The 24340-nt window shown below is 35.9% G+C and overlaps 1 long non-coding RNA gene across 1 annotated transcript in view; it reads left to right on the forward strand.

Annotated features, from left to right (window-relative positions):
• LOC135322248 (uncharacterized) overlaps window positions 1-23596 on the forward strand; it is a 247762-nt gene extending 224166 nt beyond the window's left edge. Inside the window, exon 2 of the long non-coding RNA XR_010382599.1 lies at window positions 23235-23596. This is a non-coding gene — a long non-coding RNA (uncharacterized LOC135322248). The remainder of the gene's footprint in view (window positions 1-23234) is intronic.
• Window positions 23597-24340: the final 744 nt, after the last annotated feature.

Raw genomic sequence — 24340 nt, forward strand, 5'->3', positions numbered from 1 at the left:
GATATTAGATACTTATAAGATGCATGATTTGAAAATAGTTTCTTCCATCCTGTGGGTTTTCTTTTCACTCTGTTGATAGTATTTGATGCCCAAACTTTGAATGACAAAAGTTTTTAGTTTGGAGAAAGTCTAACATTTGTAGTTTTCTTTGTTGCTTGTGTTTTTCATATCATAATTAAGAAACAATTAGCAAATTCAAAACCATGTACTTTTACTCATACTTTCTTCAAAAAGTTTTATAGCTTTTGCTCTTACATTTAGGTCTTTGGTCTATGTTGAATTTATCTTTGTTGTGTGATATGTTAGGGGTCAACTTGTAAACAAGGCATGTGTGTGTGCATGTTCATGTGGGTGCACGTGCTAAGTTGATCCAGCACCACTTGTTGAAAAACTTTTTCTTTCCCTGTTGAAATTTCTTGGCTTCTTTGTCAAAAATCAACTGACCTTAAATATGAGTATGTGTTCCTGGATGGTCGATTCTCTTTGATCTGTATGTCTATCTTAGGCTAATACTGCATTTTTATTACTGTCACTTTGTAGTTAAGTTTTGAGATCACGTTTGAGAAATGTGCATCCTTCTACTTTATCCTTCATTTTTAGGATTATTCTGGATTCAGGGTTCCTTATATTCCCTCTGAATTTCAGAATTGGCTTTTCTATTTCTGGAAAAAAAAAACACCACTGGGATTTGGTACAAATTGCTCTGAATTCGTAGATCAATTTGGGTAGTATTGCCATCTTAAAAATATTTAGTCTTCCAATTCGTAAACACAGAATGACAGAATGTCTTTGTATTTATTTGTTCTTATGAGGTTGATTCTGATCTTTGTTGTCAGGTTTTTCAGTGTTTCTGGGGCGGGGCAAGCCATTAGAGACCCCTCCTCTACCATTTTTGCCTACATCACTGCTGTCACTGGTTCTTGATCTGAAATGTAAAACCAGTTGAAAATCAAATATTTTGCTATATACACATACACACACACACACACACCCCGATACATAAATACATACATACATATACATATACATATACATATACATATACATATACATATACATATACATATACATATATATACACATATATACATACTGCTTTCTTACCTGGAACAAAAAGTGTTGCATATGAAGTTGTACCACAATACGTGTTTTAAAATATTACCTTAAATTTACTGTGTATCAGGAGATTATTGTATCTCTACTGTGTACCTGTTGCTATACTCAGTGTGGAATTGAATATATCAGAATTCACTTTACCTGACCTTAGAGTCCTCAGTGTAGGCAGGAGAGGCAGACCAGTAAGCAGACAACTGCTTAGATGATAAAAGCTAGGGATTGATGCTTATGTATTTATTCCTTATTTCATTTATTCATTCAGTGGGAAACAAACGCCAGCTTCCTGTCCAGTTAATCACCTCTGGTTTTCTCTGAAGAATGGTACACAAAGTAAGCAAGAAGCATGGATAAAAGGGCCACATGCATAACTGTGCAAACATTTCATACCTCAAAAGCAGAGATTTATAGCTTGGAACTAAAGATCTAGAAGCCACATTTCACTCTTCTATTTCTTTATAAGTCAGAATAAAAAACGTAATTTCTGTCTGTAGATCCACAGAAAAGAAAGCCCACAAACTCATCTTAGGGTTCAGGTGAGCACCTGAAAAGACCGTATTAGGGTCACCATTATTAGGATGCCTCTGGACAAGGTATTCAGCCAGACACTTAAAAGACAGGACTAGGGGGAAAAAAAGCAGAGATGGCTATAAAATCCTTTAGGTAATTTGGAAATACAACTTAATTCAAGCCAATATTGCACTATCTCTAGTAGTCCTTAGAACCAAGAGAGCTTATCTTTGAAATCCACTGATCTAGAGAAGGGATAACAATCTTATTGCACATTTTGTGGCAACATTTACTATATCTCTTAGAAAGTAGTATCACCTCAACACACACACACACACACACACACACACAAATTCCTGATGAAATAGTAAGAAAGTATTATTTCAGAAGAGTGGAACATGATTTTGATGAAGCCTAAGACATCACTCCTGTGTTTTTATAAGGATAGTTTACTTGGCACTCACCTGGATCCATCACAGATGAGATTTGCCTTTACTGTGAAGAGGATCATTAAAGATTACTAACTGAAACATGAAGGCAATAAAAACTAAAGTAACTGTGAAAGTGTGAGTCAAGTTCTCACTAGACCTGCTGCAGTGACATTAGCAACAGTATGCTGTGAGGCACGAGAGAGCATCACTGTGCTCTGAGATGTGCAAGTGTCTGGGCACATAAAGACCTATGGTTAAGAACGGATTCTGTTGATACTAAATATCCAGAGCAGGTAACATATAAAGGTGGGAAGCTGACTGATTGCTGCCAGGGTTTGGTAGAAGAGTGAAATGGCAGGTGACTGTCTAATGGGTACAGGGATTTCTTTTCAGGTGCTGAAAATGTTTTGGAATTAGACCGAAGTGGTTGTGACAGTATTATGAATGTACCAGTGAATTGCACAACTTAAATGGCTTAATTTTATGTTATGTAAATTTCACCTCAATGAAAATAATTAAGAATAAACCTTTTTTTTGAAAAGCTAGGTTGCAGCAGAGGCTGCTTTTAGTTTATATAAAAAATATATATATTATTTTTGATGTCCCCTTAAGTCACAGACACATATGTGTGTGCCTCTAAAACCTTGTAGTCAGCCTATTAATCTTGTGATGGCTATATTTTATTCCTCATTAATTCTAATCACCCAGTAAATTTCAAGCCCTGTTGAGCCTGACAATATACCAGTGGTAGGATGTTTATTCTTAAATTTAACATCCTCTAAGTCTGAATTAGTTTCCCTCAATGTAGGTTAATGTGGGTAGTGAACTTGAGGTGAGAGAGGAGGACCATCCTGCATGGCCTTTCTATCCTCAGGCTCCATCTTCCTTGTCTTTGCCTACACCGACGCCACACCTGTCTGGTGATCTTATAATGACAATATGATGTTGCAGCATATGATGCAGAAAGGGGTTAAAACAAAGCAAATACTATCCTCAAAGTATCTTTTTCTCATAATTGAGCTTATAACAATCCACAGGAAAGAGATAACCTTTAATCTAGCACAGTTTTTTACCTCATATGTGTAAAATTCATACAAAAGTGTCTTCCAGATGTTAAGAACATTTATTAGCTGAAACAAAGCCACAGATTTTGTTCTCTCTTAAGAATTTACCAATGGAGGAGGAGATCAATATGGTAGAGTAAGAGGATGTGAAGCTCACTTCCCTTACCATGAACCCATCCAAAATACATCTACATTTTAAATACTTCTTACTGACACTAACTGAAAACTGACAGAAGAACTCGTGTACAACCAAGACTGTAAGAAATACACACATGTAATCAGGTAGGGAAGGTAGAAAAACAATCCGGTTAGGACCTGTGTCCCTGGGAGGGGGCTCAGAGGGAAAGGGAGATTGCTTTGGCAGACGCCTGTCCTGGAGAAGGAGTAAGCTGAGCCACAGTTCGGGCATCCCACTCATGGGAAGGAAAAATCTCAAGTAACCTAACCTACCAACAAAAAGAGTTAGAAAAAGAGAACATGCAAAACTTGAAGTCAGCAGAAGGAAGGAACTAATAAAGATCAGAGGAGAAATAAAGAGAATAGAGATAAAAATAGAAAAGAACAGTGAAACCAAGAGCTGGTTTGGGGGAAAAAATAAACAAAATTGATTAAAAAAAAACTATTAGCCAGATTTACCAAGAAGAAAAGGACAGGAATCAAATAAAATAAGAAATGAAAGAGGAGAAATAACAGTCAATGTCACAGAGGTATAAAAAATTATGAGATTATGAACAGTTGAATGCTAAGAAATTGCACAACCTAGAATAAGTAGACAAATCTCTAGAAATATAAAACCTGCCAAAACTGAGTCAAGAAGAAAAATATCAGTTGAACAGACCAATCACTAGTGGTGAAATTGAATTTGTAAAAACAAACAAGCAAACAAAAAATAACTCCCAGCAACCAAATTCCAAGACCAGACAGCATCCCAGGGGAATTCTACTAAACATGTAGGGAACTAATAGCTGTACTGCTCAAACTGTTGCAGAAATTTAAGAGGATGGAAAACCCCCAAATTTATTCTATGTGGCCACTGTCACCCTTGTACCAAAATCAAGGCACTACCAAGAAAGAAAATTCTAGGCCAGGATTTTTGATGAATATAGATGCAAATATGCTCCACCGAATAGCAAGCCAAATCCAACAATATGTAAAAAGTGTCAGAAACCATGACCAATTTGGGTTTATTCCAGGCTCACAAGGATGTTCAACTTATGTAAATCAATCCACGTGATATACCACATTAACGGAAGAAAGGGTAAACATCACCAGAACATCTCCACCAGAGCACAGACACACACAAAAAAAACCATTTGACTGAATTCAACATCCATTCATGGTAAAAAAAAAAAAAAAAAAAAAACTTGTCACAATTTGGGTACAGAGGGAACACATCTAAACATAATAAAGGCCATTTCTGACAAACTCAATGCTAACATCACACTCAACGGTGAAAACCTGAAAGCCTTCCCTGTAAAGGCATGAGCACAAGGATGCCTCCTCTCACCACTTGACTTGAACACAGAGCTGAAAGTCCTGGCCACAGCCATCAATGAAAAGAAACAAAAGCAACCAAACTGGAAGGGAAGAGGAAAAACTATTTGCAGATGACATGACACTTTGTACAGAAAACTCTAAAGCCTCCACCAAAAAACCATTAGATCTAATAAATGAATTCAGCAAAGTTGCAGGGTAAAAAGTTAATATACAGAAATCTGTTTCATTTCTATACACTAATAGTTTAAGACCAGAAAGAGAAAAAAAGCAATCCTGTTTAAAATTGCATCCAATAGAATAAAATACCTATGAGTAAATTTAACCAAGAAAGTGAAAGACGTACCCTCTGACAACTGTAAATTAAAGCACTGAAGATAATTGATGGTGATACAAAGAAATGGTAACATATCCTATGCAATTGAATTAGAAGAATTAATGTTGTTAAAATGACCATACTGCCCAAAGCAATCTACAGATTTAATGCAATCCCTATAAATATACTGAGGACATTTTTCAGGGAACTATAACTAATAATCCTAAAATGTATCTGGAAACACAAAAGATCGCAGAAATAAACCCATGCAACTATGTTCAATTAAGCTGTGATAAAGGAGACAAGAATATACAATGGAGAGAAGACAATCTCTTCAGTAAGTGGTTCAGGGAAAACTGGACAGCTATGTGTAAAAGAATAAAACTAGAATATTACATCACATCGTATACAAAAAGTAAACTCAAAATGGATTAAAGACCTAAATATAAGGCTGGAAACCATAGAACTCCTAGTAGAAAACATAGGCAGAACACTGACAGAAATTGTAGCAATATTTTTTTTCAGATCTGTCTCCTAAGGCAAGAGAAATAAAAGTAAAAATAAACAACAGGAACTTAAATAAATTTTAAATCTTTTGCACACCTGTGGAAACCAAAACTGTCAACAAAACTGAAAGACAACCTACTGAATGGGAGAAAATATTTGCAAACAATATGATCTATAAGGGATTAATATCTAAAATATATCCACAGCTCATACTAAATGTTGAAAAGCAATCAACCCTATCAAAAAGTGTGCAGAAGACCTGAATAGGCACTTTCCCGAAGAAGACATACAGATGGCTGAAAGATATATGGGAAGATGGGCAACACTGCTCATTGTTAGAGAAATGCAAATCAAAACAACAAGTAGATATCACTTCACACCTGTCAGCATGGCTATCATCAAAAATCTACAAATAACATGTTAGTGGAGAACAGGGAAACCTGCACACTGGTGGGGGGAATGTCAATTGCCACTATGAAAACAATATGGAGCTGCCTCAAAAAACTAAAAATAGAAGTACCATATGATCCAGCAAGTCCACTCTTGGGTATATATCTGGAAAAAAATAAAAACACTAATTGAAAAAGATACGTGCACCCAGTGTTCTTAGCAGCCCTGTTTTCAATAGCCAAGTTGTGGAAGCAACACAAATGCTCATTAACAGGTGAACAGATAAAGAAATGGAAGATATAGATGTGTATATATACAATGAAATATTTATTAGTCATTAAAAAGAATGAAATTCTGCCATTTGCAGCAATGTGGATGGGCCTAGAGGATATTATGCTTAGTCAATAAGTCAGAGAAAGACAAATACTGCATAATACCACTTACATGTGGAATCTAAAAAAAAAAAAAAAAAAAAAAAAATGAAGAAATGTATATGCAAAACAGGAACAGACTCACAGATACAGAAAACAAAGTTATGGTTACCAAAGAGGAGAGGGAAGGGAAGAGGGCTAATCAGTGGTATGGGACTAAGAGAGACACACTACTATGGATAAAATGAATAAGCAACAAGGATGTACTGTATAACACGTTACTATGTATAGTCATTTTCTTATAATAACTTTTATTGAAGTATAATCTGTATAAATACTGAATCAATATACTATCTACCTGGAATTAATATAATATTGTAAATCAACTCTCCTTCAATAAGAAAGAACATACGAATGAATACATGTGGAAATTAAATGAATGAGTGAATCAATGCAATGATAAATTTCATAGAATGATAGAGCTGATGAGACTTGAGAAAACTATTATAACCAAAACAAATCCTCAAATCTTCTAAGACATTTAGCTCTTTGGTGGTAAAATGGATAAATCGAAACCATCCTATTCTTATTTGGGTAGAGCTGGTCACTTATCTGAATAATAATTTATTACAGCTTTTTAGGGCTGAATGGTCTGCAGTGTAACCTACTAACTTAGATATCTTTGGAGTCTATAACAACTTCTGTGATGGTTATTACCTGTATTGTAAAGATGAAGATAGTGGAGCCAATTAGTCGGCTGTCTCCATGCTTGATTTTTTGAGCATTAACAAATGAATGAATAAAGCTCAGAGAAACTAAGTTACTTGCCCTACATTATAGAACTATTAAAAGGTATAAATTTGAATTCAGGTTTTCTGCCTCCAGCTTGTGTTTGTTTTGTAACACCATCAACACAATTCTTACATTCTCAGATTCTTTCAGGTGAACATTTTATGACAGTGGTAAGGTTTCTGTTGAGTGTTTTCTGTTTAATCTCATCACTTTAATATAAGACCTAAATCTGACTTTACCTTCGGCAGCACTGAATAATTAATTAAAAGTTAGAATTCAGCTAGAACTTTTTTGGTTAATTACTTTTAATATGTGAATTTATTAGAAGATGAATAATGCTTGTCTGTACCAAGATAAGTAGCTAGCAGTAACTCTTTGCCAGTAAGTTATGATATATTTTAATGATAAGGAACATGAGGAGTATTTAACCCCCATTTTACAAATGAGGAAGCTGAGACTCCTGGCTTTGTTATGATGGCTACATAATTTGTACAAAAGCGCTTATCACATGATCTGGCACATGATGGAGCTTGGCTACTATTAGTAACATGTACTTTAAGTGGATGTTCTCATGATAGGATTCATGATAGAGCAGAATTTGTATCTATTTTAATCAACATTCTTAGGCTATTGTTCACCAAAGGCAAAGGCCAAAATTCTTAATTTTCATGTTTGAAACCTTGAAAATGTAGTTGGTTTATAAAAATCTATACTCAGATAATTAAATTCACTAATAAATATATGAAAGAGAAGTAGGAAAAAACAAAATGAGAACAGAGTAAGTTATACTAACCAATGCATTTTATTTTGTTTCAAACAGTCTGAAAAATGTGTTGTATAAAATTTTTAGAAAAATGAGAACAAATATTTTCAACAGCAACAAATTTGAAATTTTTGCAATTTGGAAATAATAATACAAAACTCTCCCCAAATCTACTATTTAAGCTAAGAAAGACTATAAAATAATTAAAAACTGAAAACAAGTAATGCCAAAAAAGAACATGTGTTCTACAATTTTTCATGAATTTCTACTTGAAATTCTCACATTACATGAGTCTTACGGGTAAGATTATTCATAAGATACATCATATGCTCCTTTGTAGACAGAATTTGGTTTTTAATTTTTGTAATACGTGTCGACTGAAATAAACGCACAGCCTAAAAGTTAAGAGTTACATTTTATTTGGTGGGAGGACTTGAGCCGGTGTGACAACCTCTCAGATTGCTCTGAGGAACTGCTCCAAAGAGGTGGGGGAGGAGCCAGGATATATAGGAGCTTTACAACAAAGACCAGGTAGTTGGAACAATAAAAGATTGCTTGTTATCTAAAGACAACCAGGCATCTCAAGTTAAAGAATTAAGTGATTTTCTATGTATGAGAGGAAGCAAATATTTGGGCTCACTGAAGTCATTCTTTTGAGAAGCACCTATCTAGGGACAGTATCCTGTCCTTTCTTATTCTGAGTCTGCTCAGAGTGCACCATTGTGAGTGGCTGCAGGCCTGTCCTCACTGGGGTGTGGCAGCAGCCGCTGATGACTTGGTTTCAGCATTCTTTGTTTACTGATATGATTGCAGTATCTTCATTCACATCACAATATTTTTGTTCACACAGGTAAGAAAAGTAAGACCTAGCCTGTTCTCCTCCATCCCCAGTTCCCCTCAGGGTGTACCAGAGGTGGAAGCTGCAGTGGCTGATGGCTTGATGGAGGGCAAAATTCTTTGTTTACTGGAAAGGCAGGTAACAATTTTTTGTCTGCAGAGATAAAACATATTTAGAATTTGGTCCTAGTGATGCAGGAAAAACAGATGTGGGACATGAGAAGGGCTGTGTCCCAGGCTTTGGTTGAGCCCCTGGGACATGCCCCGCCAAGTATGGGTCCTTGGCTTCACACACAAAGAATTCAAGTTGAGTAAAGGTAGATTTATTCAGAGGGATACATTGAAAGGCAAGAGAAAGGCCACTAGGTGTGGGGGTTGGGTGCTCAGATTAAAAGCAGGTACACACTCCATAGACAGAGTGCAGGCTGTCTCTGAATGGAGAGAGAGAGGCAGCAGCTACAAGGCACCATGTTGCCATTTTTATGGGCTTTGGTAGCTTCATATGCTAATAATTGGAAGGACTGGTCTAAGTAGCCTGGGGAAGGGGCTGTGATTCCCAGGAAATTGGCCATTTCCCATTCTTTGACCTTTTGTGGCTAGCCTTGGGACTGCCATGGGCCTGTGGGCATGTTATTCACCATGTTAATATATTACAGTGAGCATATAATGAAGCTTAAGATCTGCTAGAAGTCAAATCTCCTGCCATCTTGAGCCTCAAGGCCTCCTGAGGGTTGAATCTTCACCATTTTGATGTTAATGGCTGTACATTCCTTGAATGGCTGTGCCCTGCCCCCTTCCTGTCTCACTGGTAGCTTGCAAGACATTCTATTCTTTTTTTTCCCCCTCAGTCAGATAAATATATCCCAATTCACATCCTCAGAAACACATTACAGTTTATTCATTCTCAGTCTCTTCTGTGAATATTAGTAAAGTTCAGTTTCCAGTTACCTAATCACCATTGCCATACCTGGTCCAAACAACAGATACTTTGCTAATGTGCTTTTCAAACAGCTTCTTGATAAGATGCAATTATAATTTACCATTTCATTTTTGTTACTTATCATGTGAAGTCTGAGGAAAATAAGCAAAAAGAAAGTTCATTTTTTTGAAAAACATTAATCTTGCAAACATTTGATGTGATAAAAAAGAGACTAAACAAAATGTATTTTCTTTCACTAATAGAAATGTGAAACATCACTATGTTTTTATATCATGATTGACCCAAACAGTGTTATTTTGATCAGAGACAAGGATTTGATCTTGGGTTTCTTATCTCATTTACAGTGTTATATTCAGACCCTAACAAAGTGTCTAAAATAAACTCTTTAGAGCCAAATGCCCAGCAAAACCTGCTACTTGATTACAGTGTTATTTCTATTTATATTATTTTCAAGGACTAGATAGGAGAGGACATAGATATATAGAACTTGACTCAAAATTTCACTGCCTTACAAACACAAACAGATGACCCCTTCTGAACTGAATTGCTTGAGCCTTAAGAATCAGGAGGCAATGAAGCCCCTTGTCCTGTAGGCTGTAACTCATCATTCACCCTTAAGACACTTAGGAACATGTTTAGTTTAATAGATTCTAAATATTTAGTGCCCATCAATTGTGGTGCTCTTGGCAGCAAGGTTTATAAATTTTACTCAAAAGTTTTAGAGTTAATATGCTTCACTAAGAAGCTAAATTGTTATCAAATAGCAAAATAATAGGGCTCACTAATTAGAAACTCATTTTACTGCTAAACTGGTCTTTTTAGAGATTACAATATAATTTTCCCATTAAAGGCTCTTTGATATGCTTGAAAGAGGGTTTATTTGAAGTTTCCTTTCTGCTAAGGATGGAGAACTCTGCTCTTTGCAGTATTGTCTTTGTTACAGGGTTTTTGAAATGTAAAAGCAATTGCTTAAGCATTGATGGTGTGCATTGTTTGCATATGAATCACTGTACTTCAATTATTCCTATTTCAGGAGCAAAGAACCAATTAACCACCAATGCTGTTGTCTTCTAACTTAGTAAAGAAAAATTTCAGAAGGTTGCAATCCAAGCAAGAAGTACTGCTCCAAATGGAGCATCAGAGTTCCAGTTAAGAAAGAAAAAAAAAAAATAAAAGAAAAGGGAAGACAGACAGACACATGCAGACAAGAACATTCTGAAGCCCCTTTTTTAAAATTCCTGGCCTGTGTTGACAAAAAATTAATCAAAGTAAGAAAGAAATGGAAAATTTTATTTGGGCCAAATGGACTATTGTTACCCAGAAACAGCATATCAGAAAACTCCAAGATCTGTTCTGCCAGTTAGAAGTCAAAGCATAGTTACATATGTTGTTGAGACAGAGGACTATACATTAAATGATGTGTTATTGACAGTTTACACAATCTGGCACAAAGCAGTGGGTCATGGATCACTGAGGTCCCTTACAAGATTAAGAAGGAATGTTATCTCTTAAGTACTGTTGGTGATGGGAAAATTCTCCTCTTTATGTTTGAACAGGTATTTTGCCCACGAGGAAGTTGTTCAGTGCGTCATGTAGGTACACAGTGCACAGCAGAGGGGAGGGAGGAGTCCAAGGTGCAGATAACATTTTTTATGTTTGAATTTTTCTTGTCTTGCCATAAAATGTGAATGTATTTTATACCTGTTATGTAAAAATATTGAGGATGAATTATTGATAGAAAGAATAAGAAAAGTCAGGTCATATAGTCTCTAATTTTCGTAGGTCCATGAAACAATCCTGAAATAGAAGAATTGTTAGGGAAATTATAATGTTTAATCCAATTAGAGATGAACAGCATTTTATTTAAATGTTGAGGGACATGTAATGCCTGCTGGTTCATCCAGTTGTGTAATGAACTGGGAATTAATACCTGCTTTTGTGAACAAAGATTGCAGGTTAAGATCTCAGAAATGATTTCTGCCTGCCCGAGGTGATGCACTGACACACTGCAATATGCCACTTCCTTATGAAAAACAGTAAGGTGAATAAGCTCCTGTGAGTAAAACTGGCCCAAATTTCACAAGCAGCTACAGAATGTTGAGAGTTGCAGTTGTTTACAGGCCAAAAGTCACATACCAAGAAAAGTCTCTTGTTTAATAGACATTACCAGTTGGATAGAAAATTTGGACAAATGCTAGAGAGGTATTTTACTATCATTTATTATGCTAATGTAGCTATCAATGAAAACTCAACTCATAATCAAATTAACAGAGTATAATTAGAAGCTAATAGGTCATCTTTGGCTAGATCAAAGTTCTCAGTATACATTAGAAACACCTGGGGAGATTAAAAATACAAAATTTCCATTTCTGATAATTTTGAGTTAACCAGTGCTGAGCTAATCCTCTTGGCAAAAACAATTAGAAAGTCTAAATATAAAAAACAAATGTCTGGAAGTACTTCCGTGTGAGCAGAAGCAGGCCAAACGTGGAAGGGAGCCTAGGAAATCATAATGTTTAGGCTACCTTTCCCATTCTCGGTGTTCTGTTGTATTCAGTGCTACTAAAGTCTAGCCACACAGGGAGGAGCTGCTTTCCTAGTCACTACTGTTACCGAACTAAACTTGGATCTGCTCACCTACAGCATTGCAAAGCCAGTTTACTGACATCAGGTTGTGGTGAAGGAAAAGTACAGCTTTTATTTGCAGGGTGCCCAGCAAGGAGTATGGGCAGCTCATGCTCAAGAGACCCAAACTCCCAGATGACTTTCAGAGAGGTGCTTTTGAAGGTAGCATTTGGGGGTTAGGGGCTGCAGGGTGCATGGCTTTCTTCTGATTGGTTGATGGTGAGCGGACAGTGTGGTGTTTCAGGACTCTCAATCATTAATCTGCTTTCAACCAGCCTAGGGTCTAGTGTTTGTGCTCAGCACATAATCACCATTCTCCACTCTGTGTGTGTGTGTTGGGGGTGGTGGTGTCTTTGTAGGGAGAGGATCTGAATTCCTGAAGAACAACTGAAAGTCACCTGTCAGACTGTTCTGTGCATCCCTTGAGGAGGAACTAGGACTCTGTTTCATTGCTGGTTTCTTGTTATTTCTTTTCTTATTTGACTGCTTTTCCTTTGTTTCTGCATTCCCTCACTTCCCTAATGAGTAACTGCCCATGTCTGCTCTTTGGAACTCAGGAAAGTTCTAGACGACTAAAGCCTTTTACTAGAAAAAATGGGGGATGCATAGGAGCTTTGGTACTTGGGAGGGCCCTGCAGGGTCCTGCTTATTGTCACTATGTCTACTATTGACCATAGTGGATGCCACTATGGTATGCGGGTAGACTGCAGTTTATCCTGCTTGTCCCCTTAGCAAACGCTTGTTGCATGAGATGCATTAAATACAAAGTTGTATATCTGCATCTATTTACCTATGCACATATATTGTAGGTGGGTTTTAAACTGAAGTAGCTAAGAATTCTAAGGATGAGTTAATTAAAAAACAAACAAACATGAATCTCTATTCTTCTTTGACACTCAGGTAAGACCCGCCTCCCACAGAAACATTCTTCCTTGATAAAACTCAATTTTGAAGCATTGCCTAACATTAACATGACATATTTTAGATGACAGTATAGTGCAGAGCAAGAAATGGAAGTAAACAGCACCTCACTTCACTTGAGTATTTCCTATTTCCTTGTTGACTTTAACTAATCAATCAATGGGAGAAAGGCTGCTATAAAATTAATTTAGGCACATAAATGCATTGTCTCATTATCCTCCCCAGACTCCAGTAGGAGGCAGATGGACATTTAACTCAGCTGGAGTGCTCTGCTGGAAGGAAAAGCCCGCAAAGCAAACGTTTGATCCTAGATTCACCGTGTCTCGGTTCCAGAGCCCTTTGGCAGGCTGTTTTTGTGCAGCATCTCCTTCCACTAGGAGGAGAGGCTTTTAATTTCATATTTAGAAACTACCAAAGAGAAGCCATTGAAGAGCATTTTCCTGCCCCTAATTAACACTCTGAGCATTCCCTCTGACTTCCTAGCAGTTTTCCAGTCTGGGAGAAAAAAAAAAAGTAAGTGAGAGAAAAACCGTGTCAGAGTGACATGCTGGGGTTCCGCCTGATTTTTGCCTCTTGGCAGGGAATCCCACAGCTGCTCTGCCCTCACTCTCTTCACACTCAGAGCTGTAGAAATGTGCAGCATGATTGTCTTTTTGGTGACCTCTGCAGGTTTCCTGGACTCGGTAGTCAGGCATCATAATTTCTTCTCCATAAAACATACATAATAAACCTCATTACATACAGGAAAAAAACGTGGATTTAAAAATATACATAGTGCTTTTCTTCAAGTTTACTTATTGAAGTAACAGATATCTCAATTTTTTTGTAATTTCTATTATATCCTTAGTACATTTTTAAATACTTTTTTTTTCCTTGGAATCCTATATAATCCTCTTAATGTGGCCCACCTTAACATGATGTCTTGGTGTAGAATAATACAGGTTCATTTGTATGTGACAGTGATTCAAAATAATACTAATTTCACAAGGAGAGAAGATTTTTATTTCTTTTCTCTCAAAATCTACCCATGGGTCATTTGAAGAAAGAAAATGAATCTGGAAAGGTGTCTGGAAACTTTCCATTGGTACCTTTTGGTACAATGGTTCAAGTACCAGCATCAAAACTTGTAAAATGAGTGTCTGTGGCTTGGAGGAGCCTCCTGAGGATGGTGGTCAGGCATTCTTTTAAGAAAGGTCACCTCATTAATGTTCTTGATGGTACAGGTGGTAGGGCGTAGGGAAGCTGAGTCAAGTGATTTCAAATAATCACAGTGAATATGTGGCATTTTCAGAATATCTCGGCTAGCTTTGCATGTGTTTTTGTTGCCAAGAGTGATATAACATTTTTATCTAATCTAAAATATTTTAAATCAGTACAATTTTTAAAAAGTCAGATTAGGAAGTATTATAATTCAGTTGCCAGCATTTCTTATTTGTTAGTGCCACATAATGGCATCTTCCAATCAGTTTAGTCTTAGATTCAATAACATGTAGCACGTCTCCTGATCTTGGAGCTCATTTCAAATTGGGATACAATCTTTGCTCTCCCCCTCCCTGAACTCAGTACACCAGCCCTCTCTGCCCTGCTGTCTACTCTGGAAGGCTCCTTTGCCCTCTGGCTTCTTATTGGGTTTGACCAGTGGGCGCACACTCAGAAGGTCTTTGAGCGGGAGTTAAGGAGATCTGGAGACGGTTATTCCCGCATCTCCTTTTAAATGTGGCTGCAGACCTGGCGAAGCGTGCATTTCTTTCTGGCCCTAAGGTTTATCTAGTGGTCCGTGGCCCTAGTTTTTACCAGACTCCATTAAATCAGGATCCCACCTCCCTTGTCCCTTCAAGATTACATGTAATGTATTTTCTTGTATCTCTGTGAGATCGCCTACCACTTTGCCACTGTTGTTCATTCCCTAGGAGTTGCACTATCCATATTAATCTCTTAAATCTGCTCAAACCTTTGTAAACAGTGCCTTCACTGAACTGTTTTCAATTAATCCATTTTAAGTGTATCCTCTCTTTCCTGGTACAACCCCTGCCGATACACAGCCCAGCTCTTTCAATTTTTTTTTTTAATGTCAGCTGGAATGAATCCATTCATGTTAAATTTAGTTTGTGTGTGTGTGTGTGTGTGTGTGTGTGTATTTGTGTGTAAATACTCAGAGATAAGACTGGCTGGTAATTTTCATTTGGTAATTTGTGATGTTTAGGTTATGAGGGTTATGCTGCAGTTAAAAAGTTGAACATGCTCTTCTTTTTTCTGTGCTATGGAAGAATTTAGTTATCATGTGATAACATTATTAGTATGTGTTGTGTTATGTTCAATTTCAAAAATAATGACTTGTGGAAACATGGGGCCCCGGAGTACTGACTAACTGGGCCTTAATATTCTGCTTAGTTTAACTAGACTTAGATAGAATCCTTCTGACTCTAGCCACCTGACCTCCCTTTTCTTAGACCACTTACTTTAGGAATTTTGTAACTGCAAGTTCATACCCTGCTCCTTGAGCTATAATTCATTTAAAAGTCTGTTGCCAGTTTTAAAACCCAGGATTGTGATTCTTAAGGGCCGGGACCCATCCCAGTGAAACATTATCACCAAGGATGAAAGCAGCCTGTCTCGCAGTCCCTGTGGAAGTGTAAGGGCCTGATTCCAAGTTACAAAACTGCCTCCAATCACAAAGATTGGGGAATATTTACTTTTCCTGCCAAGACGCGGCTGACACACAGAGGCAGCCTAAAATCCTCTCCACTTCATCTCTTAACAGCAGAACTGAGTCTGGAACCCATTCTCTTCCTCATTTGAACAGCCTTGGACTAGGTCACTCTAGACGGTTCAACTATAGCCAGTGCAGTTTTCACATTGACAGAATCTTTTTCATATTTCTGTTTTTATACCACTGTTAGGTTATACTTTTTCAAGAATCTCTCCGTAGATGTATCAGAGTTCTCGTGTACTTTTATTTTTCATTGAAAAATTTCTATTTCTAATGAATTCTAATCTTTGTAACTTTTTAAATTTTTTTGTTCTGTATGTCATCAGATTGAATATCGCCTTTATTATTTTCATTCTTTCCTTTTGTGAGTAATGATGAGTTTTAAGGTGGTTAATTTCCTCTCTGTACACTTGTCATATCTTGTAGATTTAATTATTTGGCAATTGAATTTTGATTACTTCTTTTATCAAGGTATTGCTTAGTTAATTGAGTAAACTGCCACATTGTTAGACTTTTTCATTTCTACCTTTGCAATTTCTTTATAGTTTTTAATGTGGTATAATTAGAGAGTAATTCTATACAATTTCTATAATTCAGTTTTACAATTTCTAAGACTTTCTATGAGGTACATACGAGTTCAGCGTTGGTTTTGATTTTGGGAGGACTCTTAATGAATAATGTTTGTTTTTCACCAATAAAAAAGCAAAGGGCAACCATCATTTGATAAGTTTGCCATGAAGCCAGTTTCCATCTGCCCATTTGTATGGGTGCCAAAGCACAAAAAAATTAATTTTTGAAAGGATTTCATAAAGGACAATCTGGAATTACAATGGTGACTTTGAGGAACTTTTGACATAAACAAAATTTTTCACTTTGGAGACAATTTAGCACAAAAAGGAAGAGAGAGTCTAGATTCTTTGTCCGAAAGATAGAACACTTATGAAAGTTCACTTTATTTAAATGATTTATAAAAGCTCGTGTGCGTGTGTCTCAGAAGACTTCTGCATCTAATATTTCTTTCCTTCATGCAGAAGGCCGATACATAGCTTTTGACAATAATAATTTCCCACATCGATGAAACTGGCTTCTTCAAATTCTCCTTTTTATTTTATTTTTTTCTCTTTTACTTTATCCCCTCTATTGGGAACTTTTGGAAATGAATTGATCAAGAAAATTATTATATGTTCACTATAAAAATATCTAGTCTAATACACAGCAATTGCCATCTATAAAAAGAAGCTAAAGAAAAATTACTAAACTGAATTTATTTTGCTTAAGATATATGAGCTTATATATACAAAAAAGAAAAATAAAACCTGCAACTTGGGAAAGTAATTGAGTAATGGCCTTGCTCAACGTAAAAGGGAAAAGATGACCTTTAGTTCCACGAAATGAAGAAGAAAGCATAAATATGATTTAAGCAGTCTTTAAAATTCAGTTTTATAAACACATAAGCTTATAAATTGTGTTAAAATAAGAACACGTAGTAGTCCTATTAAGTATGTGAATAACACAAGTTAACAAATGCATATGTCTTCTTCCAAGTATTACTTTGTAAATTAATCCCAAGAAAATATTCTATGCAAGATTATTTCTAAGCATCTCATGATTTAAACTTTTAGAAATAAACATTGGTTTATGAGTCAAAGAACCTATCACTGTTCCCACAAAAGTTTCAGATTTCAAATATATAAAATGGCACTTAAGTTAGTTTGTAATTATTAGGTTATCTCAAAACGTTAAAACCCATAAATTCTAATAATTCTAGGAATAATGAGGGATTAATATATTGACTTTAATTACAATTTCCAAGTTCCAAAGTAAATTTTAGACCTTAGACTAATATTAAAATGTGTTAATAAATAATCTTTGGTTTCCTGGGAATTTCAAAGCAAGCAAAAATAGAAGCTTTGATCATTAAACATAATTTTAATTTACCTTTTTTTTTTTTCCATATAGAATTTGAAAATGCTTCTGTATGCTGTTATGTTTTGGTGCCTTTTTTTTGACAGTAGAATTTCTGAAGTTTATATGAAATATCTGCTCATAAAGATGAAGAGCTTATGGATCTGTGATTAGTTTTCACTGTGTCTGTGTTTGTAGGAAGCAAAAGTTAGTTACTTGGGTTAAGATGAAAGTTAACGTAAATGAGTGAGGTTACATTATCTATAATAATAATAATATGAATGTGAACTTTGCTGGAATGACCCAGTTAACACAAATTGTATTCTATCTCCTTATAAAAAGAAAGATTAAAAATTGTTCATGTGAGGAATGAAGCTTGTATGAATTCTCCAAGTTGTAATCAACTCATAATTGTGAGAATTGTTTTCCAAACCTATACAGTTTCATTGTCATAATTTATATGCATAAGTAGCCTTCTCATGTTAGGATTTATGCTGAAACCCAAAGACTAGGTACTATTTACCAATTAATTCTTGTTTGCAGATTTTAGTACACCTGTCAGTCCAGTATAATTCATGATATATCAATTTATAATACATGCCATATCATTTGATTGATTTATAGTATTAATCAAAAGCCTTGGAGATTTTTTACAATTCTCTTTGTGTATTTTTTCATTCAGGAATAATTATTTACATTCTTATAAATTAATTGAATGTCATTCCTAAAATGAGGATTCTACCTTCAGTTTCATAAAATTTGAAGATTCTTTTGATGGTGGGCACAACATACTGACACTCAAGATAGATGAAAGGCTGAGTGAGAGAAGGCCTTCACTGAGGGCCTTACAAAGGTCGACCTGGGGATAAGATAACAGCAAGTTGGAATTCAGGGGACAGCTTATATGTGCCAAGTAGGGTGACATTAGCTAGATTTCATGGGTTCCCTGGGGATTGGCTCATTAAATAATTTGGATGGCTCTCGGGCAAATTGACTATCATTCATTTTATGGTATTTAATCCAAGGAAGGTATACTGTGGCCTGAAGTATGAGAACCCAGTAAGGTGAATGGTTGGGGAATGTGAAGTTAGTTAGAAAGGGAAACTGAGCCAGGACCTCAAAACTGGCCCATAGCAGTATTAAATAAACTCTCTTATACCTGCTTCCAGTGTGATCAAATCAGCCAACATAATTAATTGGCCCAAACTGTTCAGTTTTCCCCATAACAGAAATTTGGCTGCAATCTTAAATCAGTATTTGTTGGACAATTTTGCTCAAAATTCCTGAGGCTGTCTCTAGTACATGTCCTGTCTGCCAACCTCATAATTCTGGCAAATATCTATGAAAGTGGGACATAGGTGTTTGAACACCAGCAAATGGAATTTATGCATTTGTACCATTTAAATGAACAGGTACACATTCTTATTATTGTCTGTTTTTTGGATGGCTAGCAGCTTTGCTCAATGAAAAGATGATTATGTAAATGTAAACATAACTTAAAAGATAAACTCACAACTTTAATACCGTGTGTCCAATTTGGGTTATCTAACTTAAATATCCAATACCAATGGGGAGTCCTAGCAGGACCTTGCAGGGCACCCTCCCAAACCTCTGCCTCTTGTTTGTAGAAAAGATGAAATTTCCCAGGCCTCTCTGAGTCATAAAAGAGCAGCCTCAAGCAGTTGATAATTAGGACAATAAAGTCACAGATTCATTATCAGATGCACATTCCTGAGATGTTTTACAGACACTATACTTGCTACCAGAGGAAAAAAGGTATTCTGTGTGATGACCAGATCTCTTCCTTAGCCTCCCCTTCAGTAGTCTCTTGAATTTCTCTGTTAGAAATTCAAGGCTGTTGCCCCCAGGATCATACCTCTGTCCCTCCCTTGAATAGAAACCAGTTACTCCTATCTAAGTCACAGGAGGAAGCTGCAAAGAGAAAAAACAAAAACTGGTGAGAACCAATTAGGCCCAAGATGGCAGAGGATTTGACTTCCAGTAGACTTTGAGCCTCATTATAATTCATTAGCATACTAAATGACACACCCACCAGCACCAGGAGAGTTGACAGTTGCCATGACAACAGCCAGAATATCCTGCATAAGGACTGGAAAAAGTGATTGACTCCAACACACCTGGAAGGAGGACATGAGGGCAGAAGTCTCCAGGAAAAGCCCCTGTGCCCCTACCTGGAGATGTAGCTCTCATCCTGCCACCTGGGCTAACAGTTCCGCACTGGAGCACTTCTCTTCTCTTTTCCCCCACTCAAACACTTTCTTTCCCTTCTCTCTTTTGAGCAATAAAGGTGTCTTTCACTTTGTCTTTCTGCTTCTGCTGAGAATTCCTCCTCAACTGGTGGGCAATGACCCACACTTTTGGTGGGCTGTCTAATTTGGGAATCTCTCTATCTGCTAACAAAGGCATTCACTTTATGATTTTACATTTTATAAAAAGCTTTGCAAGACACTGGGAAAGTAGTCCTCCTTGGATTTTTCAGTGTTCCTGCAGGGTTCTGGCCTCCTGAACAATGGAAATTGACATGCTAAAAATAGACACTGTGTCCTTTTGTCCTCTGGAAGCATTTGCTCTTTCACGTTTTCAGTGCACTTTGCACAGAGGCGTGGGTTTGCCTTTCACAGCGGCTGGATCCCTGGGCTGTTCCTTTACATTCACATTCAAAATGGTTGTAAACTAGGGACCTCCTCCTTCTTGTCTCGGAGATTTGTTTTCATTAAGGAGGTACAGTTTCTCTCTCTCTCAAGTGGGAGAGGAGTGTAACTGTATATCAGTCACTTTGTAAACTCATAATTTCAGATTCCTCTCCTGTAGTATAAGAAAACCACTTTTTGTATGGGTGGCTAACCATCGGCCTCTCATTGCATCTTTCTGAGAGTGGGGTATGGAAAACTGATGTGGTCATTGCTGTAATTAATAATAGTCTGATTCTAATCTGGAACCCTTATGTTTGCTTTCAGAATAACATAAATAACTATAAGTGTCAATGCTTTATCCGATGCTGCTCACCATCTACAAACATCTTTGTCCTTATCATCCATCATCAGCAATGAAAACTGAGAGAACAAAGACACTTCAAAGCTTTCACAATCATCTAATGTATTATTATAAAGTCTTAAGTCACTGAAGCCAGATTTATTACTAACAAGTACAAAAAGTTTTTCTCAAGGATAAAGTATGGACTCCTTTTGTGACCTTTAGCTAAAAATTGGAAGTAACTGATTTAAGACTCCTTTTTTTTTATCTTACTGGAAAGAGCCTCATCAGATCCTGTTAACACAAACTCTGCACTAAAAATCTGAGGAACTGACACTTAAGTTCATGCCTCTTGTTAAAAAGTATTGACTCCTGGGCCCATGAATCTTGGTTAAAAAGATATTATGTTTGTACTTCCAGAACTTCAGTGCTGGCAAGAGAACCTGATAACAAAGAATCTTGAATCAAGTAGCATAATGTTAAATATTCTAGGACCAGCACCATGCAAATGTCAGAAGCCAATGATTGCCACACCTTAAACAAACAAAAAACCCATTCTCTCTTTTTTTTTCCATAATTCTGTTTTCCCTCTCTATTAATTTCAAATTCATTTTATCTTGAGTTGTTTACATGTTGCAACATTCAAACAGACAAAAGTGTATGACTTAATGGCCTTTTGTGAGTTTCACTCTTTCCATATTAGCAAATTCACCTTCAAACTAGAAAGTCTCTTCCATACTGTTTTTTGGGATCACATAAATATGTTAAGAAGTAACACTTTATTTTTTGTTTCTCCACATATTTCTAATATATTTTTTGCATGAGAACTTTAATTTCTATATTAGCTTCCTAAGAGCTATATATTAAATATATCACAAGGGATTTCCATCCTCTCCATTTCTTTGGGCAGACAATATGTGTCTTGAACAGGAGATATGAAAAGAACAGAAAATTATGATTTTTAAAGAGTTTTGGTTATCTCAGTAACAGTGTATTAACTTGAAAACATGTGTAAGTTTAATCTTACTGCAGAGTGATTTAACAGGGGCATTATACCGATTAATATTTGCAGCAGAGAGAGTTTTATTTTTTTAATTTTTTTATTGTAGTATAGTCAGTTTACAGTGTTGTGTCAATTTCCAGTGTACAGCATAATGCTTCAGTCATACATGAACATATATATTTTCATTTTCATATTTTTCAACATAAGTTACTATAATATATTGAATATCTTTCCCTGTGCTATACAGTAGGAACTTGTTGTTTATCTATTTTATGTGTATTAGTACCTGCAAATCTCGAACTCCCAATTTTTCCCTTCCCACCCCATTACCCCTCTGGTAACCATAAGTTTGTTTTCTATGTCTGTGAGTCTGTTTCTGTTTTGTGAATAAGTTTGTCTTTTTTTTTTCTTTAAAGATCCCAAGTGTAAGTGATATCATATGGTATTTTTCTTTCTCTTTCTGGCTTGTTTGTCTTAGAATGACAATCTCCAGGTCCATCCATGTTGCTGCAAATGGCATTATTTTATCATTTTTTATGGCTGAGTAGTATTCCATTGTATAAATATACCACAACTTCTTTATCCAGTCTTCTGACGAGGACATTTAGGTTGTTCGGAGATAGTTTTAAAAAATGCAATGTTCCCTGAAGACAGAAATTCTGTGCCAATGCATGAAACTCCAAAGAGATCTGTATATAAGCTGTGTTATAACACATTCCTTTATTTCATTTTCATCAATGGAAAATTAGAAAACATTGACAGAAAATGATTAATTCTTCCAGATTGTGCATTTGTTTGTTTGTTTTAGAGTTAGAATTTAAAGAAAATGCTGTTACTCTAAATCAATTTTTTAGTAGAGGATCAGAATTCATTAATAGTATAACTAATTAAGGTATCTAATTATTTTAACTGGTGGGTCCATGTTAATTTTGGAGCATAAAAATCATTATCAAAGTTCTATTGACATAAACTCTGACATTCTTTGTTAAATTTTGCCCTTATTTTAAATGGTAATTCCACATGGATGCAGATTTTTTAGACTGTGAATATATACAGCATTTATTCTACTCTTTTTAGAAAGTGTTATTTTTTATATCGTGAAAATCTGAAACAGTATGAACATGGTCAGTCTGATTTGATGATTCTTACATAAATAGGCCTCTACAATGTATATCAATTTTACTAAGAATAAATGTAAGCAGAATAATCAATAGTGTCTGTTAATTTATTATTCAAATAGCATTTATTAGATGCTTGTTACATATTAGATACAAAGAGTATTTTAAAATGAATAGCATTTGATTACTACCAATTATCTCATTCACAGAAGTGTCCAGTGAGGTTATAAAATAGGAAAATGGGTCAAGGATCAAATGATTAGTTTCTAAACTTTTACCTTTGGTTTATATTGATATATCTCAGCTATCTGTAACAAACCAGTTATGTATTGGATGTTTTCCTTAGAATCTGTGAGTAATATTGTTACTTTGGTTGAGAACTGACCTGTAAACTACTCTATAGAGTTATAAATATTTTGTTATTTTGCAGGATGGACCTCCCCCCCAACCCCAATCTGCATTCAGATGTTGAAGCTGATGACACATCACCCACCAAGAGAATCTGACAGAAGGTCCTCATACCAGGGACACCTGGGGAAATCAGTTTGTGCAAACAGGTAAGAGGTGGCTTGGGCAAAGCAGAGGGGATGGGTTTATAGCTATTAAAATGTGTAACCAGGGGAATGTTCTGACACCCAGTCAGGAGGTGTGTGAGATTTAAATTTCCCACCTGCTCCAAAGGAGGTGTGTGCTGGCTCTTGCATCAGCTTGTCCAGAGTGGGGCCAAAGGGAAAAAAGACTAAGAGTTAAAAAGAAGTCAACAAGCATCATAAATGTGGTCATCTGTAAAATGTATGTGATGAATCGTCTTTAGGCTAAATGATTTTTAGCCTATTTTTGGAAAGTACTATAGCATCTCAAAAAGAATGTAAGCTATAGGATAAAGCAGAACTAGGATTTGATTTCATTCTCTGCTTTAAAGTATCATGTGGTTTTCACTATTATTTTATACGTGTTGGATTCAGAATTTTTTTTTTTTTGTTTTGTTTTTCTTCTTTAAAGCTGAGTTAATTCTTAATCTGTATTGTGACTTTAACCCTCATGGTAAAGACAAGGTAGTACATGTCAAGCAGTTTGACAAATATTTTACTTTGTGTTTTATTTTCTTGAAATAATATGAGTAACTATGATTCTTGATACGTGTTTCCAAAGAAAACCCATTGTAGGAATTCAGTGAAGCTAAGTATTTCATGAGTTATACTATGTGGGTTTCCCACTCTATACGTTAATGGGACTTCCTGAATGAAACCAATCTGTTTGGGTAGATGGTGCAGGAAGTTAACTTTGTCTTATTAGATATGTCTAGGTAGGGATAAAGAGAAAGGCTGGAAAATGCGAGGGCTGCAGAGGAAAATGTTAATACTGAATTCTTAGGCCCTAGAACTTCCACAAATAGGTTTTGAGAATAACCAGGAAATATTAGATTTTAGATGTTGCAAGATCAAATCTTTTTAATTATTAGTATAGGAATGTATCTTGAGTAAAGAGTTTTAATATATGAGTTTTTAATGAAATTTTTTTAAGGAGACATTTAAT

Source organism: Camelus dromedarius, chromosome 10 (genome assembly GCF_036321535.1).
Source record: "Camelus dromedarius isolate mCamDro1 chromosome 10, mCamDro1.pat, whole genome shotgun sequence".
Classification (NCBI taxonomy): Eukaryota; Metazoa; Chordata; class Mammalia; order Artiodactyla; family Camelidae; genus Camelus; species Camelus dromedarius.